Here is a 6133-nt window from a genome sequence, read left to right on the forward strand (position 1 = left end):
AGACTGGTGATCCACTTTTGAAAATTCAGTTATTGGAAACCTATGGAAGACAGTTCTGATGCCTCTTTCTGGGTGGACTTGTAGTTTGTGTTAGCAAATACAGTCTCCATGCTATGATTACAATGCTCAGTTCTAGATAACAGGTAAAGCTCATTCTTAGAGTTAATGTTACATCTTTTCCCTTCTCTCAAGGGCTGGCTTTAAGGTTGGCTTTCCTCTCTCAGTGCCTCCCCATCCTGCTAAGTAAGGCTTCCAGACGCCTGCGTTGGAGGAAAAGGCAAGGAAGCTCAGGTAGTTCTTTCCTGACTGGACTCACCGAAAAGGACTATCTGACAAACAAACAAACAACAAGCTTTTCTACAGAGTCCACCCACAGAGAAAGCAGACCACCTGACAGACAGCCCGTTTTCCAAGTTTCTTTATATCTGCTTCAGTATCTCAGAGTTTCAGCCAAAATTTCCCATTAACAACCTATGACATTTGACATTATATTAATCATATACAACCTATGTTATTTGCCATTATATATTAACCATATGTCCTATGGATCATTTTCACTTTGGTAGGTATGAGTGGAGAATGATATTCTTCAGGAAAATTGCATATATATATACATATATATAAAATAATGGCTGACTCTCATTCCAGCATCAGAAATTAATTTTTTTTGCTTTTAACAATTATTTTATTGGGGGCTCGTGCAGCTCTTATCACAATCTATACATACATCCATTGTTCAAACACATTTGTACATTTGTTGCCATCATCATTTTCTTTCTACTTGAGCCCTTGGTATCAGCTCATTTCTTTCCTACTCACCTTCCCTCATGAACCCTTGATAATTTATAAAAAAAAATTTAACGTCTTATACTGACCGATGTCTCCCTTCACGCACTTTTCTGTTGTCCAACCCCTTGGGAGGGGGTTATAGATAGATCATTGTGATCGGTTCCATCTTTCTCCCCTACCTGCCTCTTTCCCTCCTACTATCACTACTGTCAATATCAGTCTTGATGGGTTTATCTGTCCTGGGTTTCCTGGGTTTCCAGCTCTTATCTGTACCCATGAACATGCTCTGGTCTATTCAGATTTCTAAGGTAGAATTGGGGTCATAATAGTGGGAGGAGGAAGCATTAAAGAACTAGAGGAAAGTTGTATGTTTTGTTGGTGCTATACTGCACCCTGACTGCCTCATAGATTCCTTGTGATTCTGTAAGGGAATGTCCAATTGTCTACAGATGGGCTTTGTGAAATTGTGTGGTTTTTTTTTATCATTTTATTAAGGGCTCATACAACTCTTATTGCAATCCATACATAGACCAATTGTGTAAAGCACATTTGAACATTCATTGCCCTCATCATTCTCAAAACATTTGCTGTCCACTTAAGCCCCTAGCATCAGGTCCTCTCCCCCGCCCCCTCCCTTATGAACACTTGATAATTTATAAATTATTATTTGGTCATATCTTACACTGTCCGACATCTCCTTTCACCTACTTTTCTGTTGTCCATCCCCCAGGGAGGAGGTTATATGTAGATCCTTGTAATCAGTTCCCCCTTTCCACCCTACCCTCCCTCCACCCTCCAGTATCGCCACTCTCACCACTGGTCCTGAAGGGATCATCCATCCTGAATTCCCTGTATTTCTAGTTCCTATCTGTATCAGTGTGCACCCTCTGGTCTAGCCAGATTTGTAAGGTAGAATTGAGGTCATGACAGTGGGGTGGGGTGGGGGTGGAGAGCAAGCATTTAGGAACTAGAGGAAAGTTGTATGTTTAATCATTGCTACACTGCATCCTGACTGGCTCGTCTCCTCCCTTCGACCCTTCTGTAAGGGGATGTCCAATTGCCTACAGATGGGTTTTGGGTCTATACCCTGCACTCCCCTTTATTCACAATGATATGATTTTTTTGTTCTTTGATGTCTGATACCTGATCCCTTTGACACCTCAATGATCACACAAGCTGATATGCTTCCTCCATGTGAGCTTTGTTGCTTCTGAGCTAGATGGCCATTTGTTTACCTTCAAGCCTTTAAGACCCCAGACGCTATATCTTTTGATAGCCAGGCACCATCAGCTATCTTCACCACATTTGCTTATGCACCCGCTATGTCTTCAGTGATTGTGTCGGGAAGGTGAGCCTCATGAAATGACAGTTTAATAGAACAAATTGCTCTTGCACTGAGGGAGTACTTGTGTCGAGGCCCAGTGTCCATCTACTACCTTATATTAAACCTATACATATATGCACATAGATCTATTTCCACATCCTTATATAAAAATATATTTGAATTTATACATGCCTTTATTTAGACCTCTATAAATGCCCTTTGCTTCCTAGTTCTTTCCTCTGTTTCCTTTTACTTTCCTCTTGTCCCACTATCATGTTCAGCCTTCAGTAATTCCTCTCAGTTACATTACTCTTGGTCACGCCCTACCAGGTCTCCTATACCCACCTCACCACCGATTTGGATCACTTGTTGTTCCCTTGTCCCTGGGTTTGTTAACACCACTTCCTTACCCCCCACCTCCACTTCGCTCATGTCCCCCCGGAACTGTTGCTCCTGTTCTTTTCTCCTCCAGATTGTTCATCCGGCCTATCTTATTTAGACAGACCTGCGGAGATAATAACATGCACAAAAACAGGACAGAGGAAAACCAAGCAACAATATACAACATAACAACAACAAGGCAATGACAAAAACCAAAACAAAACACAACAACAAGGAAAAAAAGCTTGTAGTTAGTTAAAGGACTGTTTGTTGGTCTTTAGGAGTATTTTCCAGTTGAGTCTGATGGGGTGCTAAGCCCTGGCCCCAAAGTCTCTTTTTGGTATTCCCTGGGGACTTTGTTGCTCTGTTCCCTTTGCTGTTCTGTTGCATGCCCTTAGTGTTTTGCCTCAGTGTGGTGGGATCTGATCAGGCAGAATTCCTACACTGTGTGTCCCGTGTTGTCCCTGTAGGGCTGTGGGTCAGTGAGGGATGTCGTGTCTCATAGTGGGTTCGGCCATATGGTCTTCTCTGTGGATTGGCTTCTCTGAGTGGGAATGTCATCCTCAAGGCTTGGTGGGCCAGGATGTGCTTCACTCTCTCTTTCTCGCCTTCATTTGCTCCCACATGCTCTGATCAGCCATGTCCTGCTCCCTGAGCTGCAGCTTCAGTGCTGTCCTCTGAAATAAAGTCTTCGAGGGAGGGGAAGGTGGAGGGGCAGGTGTCCACATAGTTGGGATTGGGGCTGGCCCCTCAGTCCTCTCCACTGAGTCCCTACTCCATGCTGTCATATGAAATTGATTTTATAATCACTTGTCATTCAAAAAGTCATCTTGACTTCAATTTGAGGGTAGGTTATCATTATGGCTCCTCTTCTACAGACATTTTCATTTGTCCCATATTTTGGTGGTTTTACTAAGGCAGTGCTCCCAACTCTGGTCATCCTGTGCCTAAAATTTATACCAATCCTGTTTCCGCTTTCTGACATAAGATTTTCATATGGGTTCATCATGCTTTACTTTGATTATATATAAAAATGGAGAAGATACTATGAGCTAAAGTCCCCAGTCCCCAGTAAAGAGAAGATTCTTATAACATTCTTGGTCAATATTATTTGTGTTGTTCATGAGCATGTGAGAAAGTCACTGGAGTTAAAATGCTTAAACACTAGTAGCATTTTCATTTTAAGCACTTAATCCCTTTCACTCCTTCTTGCCTCACTTCAAGATAGTATTAGATATTGGTAGGGCCGATGCATCAGTCTGGCAGGTATTAGGGTTGGGCTAATGAGGTGCCTAAGGTGAAAAATTGAAGGAGGCATTCCATTTGAGGGTTATGCAGGTGCATTATCTTTCTACATTTAGCATCCTAGGTATTCCACCTCTTCATCTGCATCCTCCCCTGTTAGACCTGCCTTCATCCATTCAATAGTAATCTTGAGTACTTCACTCTTCTTGTTGCTAGACACCCAGAAAAGGATCATTCGCATTGAAGTTCCGCTCTGTAGCATTCGTCAGTGGTAGGTGCGAGTGAGAGGAGACAATAAAGCAGAGAAACAACATAAGGAGGGGCGGGATCAGATGGGAATAAGTGTCATTTTTAATAAGTCAGCCAGGGAAAGCCTTACTGAGAAGATAACATTTGAGCAAAGAAATGAAAGATGCAAAATGTTTTATTGCTGTATTTAAACAGTTTTATTGGCACATCACTACATATCATACAGTTCAATAGTTCAATCCTATCAAGAAGAGTTGTCCAATAATTACCACAATCAATTTTAGAACATTTTTTCTTCCTTGAACTCATTGCTAGTAGTGTAATTATTATTTTTTAATTGTGGCAAAAATAGGCCCAGCAAAATGTTTTTGAACACTTGGCTAAATTCAGAATATTCTACAAATCTCTTACTAACAGTAATGAATCAATTTCATATTAAAACCTGCTTCTCTTGAGACATTCAAAGACGTAGCAATGTTGAGCCTCAAAATTGTATGACAAGCATTAGATGAAACTGAGAAAGTTGAAAGTTATACCACACCAGAGCCTTTAATAGTGGGCAGGAGACGTCCAGCTCTCTAAGTCCCCGTCTGCCTGCCTTGCCCAACCACATCATTGATTCATTCCCTGAAGATGGTTCACTCTTGCTAGAATGTGCATTGAAATGGCTCACTCAGAGATAAAAATCTTCTCTGTTCATGAATGCAGAGCAAACCAAACCCTTCCCTCCACCACCCTGAAGAGTACAAAAACAGCAAGCTATCTGCTCTTGTAAAACCCCTCCCACACTTGCTTGTGCCAAACCCCACTGCGTGAGGTGGGGGCAGGGGGGGGCGCGGACACATTTTGTGTGCCTCGCACAGGCAGGCAAGACCACCTTTCGACTACACTTGGCTCTGTGTCTGAGGGTCTCTCATGTCAGATCCCCTCACACACCACACCACAGGGAAATGACTCCACTAGCCAAGGCAGGAAGACCTTAATTGTGGCCTGCAAAATATTGTGCTGTTTACTTAGTTTCTCGTAAACCAATTGGGGACAGAGATCGACCAGCGTTTCTGCAATGAATACTCACTGCCATCTAGGTGATTCTGACTCATAATGACCACACAGAACAGGTTGTTCATGTCTTTCACTGAATCTCCCCTAAGTATGGGATCTGTAGCAGCAGATGACATCAACAAAGAGACGTCTGCACAATGATGAAAAACGGGGTAAAACGTAACAGAGTCTGCTAAGAATCAAACTTCCTCCATGTTTGTCCCAGAGCCCATTCTATGAAAAATTCTGCCTCAAAATTAACCCGGTGAAAACTTCTGTCTGCAACAGGAAAGAATGCGCCTTTGTCAGAAATCAGCTAACCGAGGACAGTGGCACCCTCCAAGGAAGCGGAGCGCCACGAACAATGACGCTGAAAATGACTGCCTCATGACATGATGGATCAAGAAGGCGTCAGCCTGTGTTTTCCACACCAGAGAAGCCAAGTCCATTCCTCGTGTCAGTACAGCATATAAGGGTACCAGTCCCTGAGCTCAGCCTGATGCATGGTGTGTTAGTCTGGGTTGACTAGAAAAACAAATTCATAGACACGCATATGTGTATAAGAAAGAGCTTTATATAAGAGAGCAATTATAAATTGAGAAAACAGCCCAGCCCAGCCTACATCAAGTCCGTAAGTTCAAAATTAGCCCATATGTGTGATACTAGCCCACAAATTCCTCTTTAGATCCACACAGCACATGCAATGATGCCGAATGCAGGAAGGTCACAGGCCAGTGGGTAGAAGATCCTGTGGACCCAGTGGCAGTGGAAGCATCTCAATGCTGGCATGGGTCTCCGCGTGTCTCCTCCATCACCCTGAGTCTCTCAACAGCAAGAAAGGGAAGGCCAAGAGACTGGGTCTGGCCTCCAGTGAGCGATTATCTCCTTTTAGCCTCCAAATGAGGTCATCAAGCTTAGACCTGATTGACAGGCTAGACTCCGCTCCTTTGCTCAAGTTGGCAGGAGATTATGTAACTGTCACACAGTATAGTCTCAGCCCAGGCTAATACACTGTTCAGCCTCATCCTGTCTGCACCCCGGCGAGAAATAAACTTTGCTGTTTGTAACCCACCTGACCTCCTAACTGAATTGAGTCTCTTTTCA

The sequence above is a fragment of the Tenrec ecaudatus genome, chromosome 2, assembly GCF_050624435.1.
Source record: "Tenrec ecaudatus isolate mTenEca1 chromosome 2, mTenEca1.hap1, whole genome shotgun sequence".
Classification (NCBI taxonomy): Eukaryota; Metazoa; Chordata; class Mammalia; order Afrosoricida; family Tenrecidae; genus Tenrec; species Tenrec ecaudatus.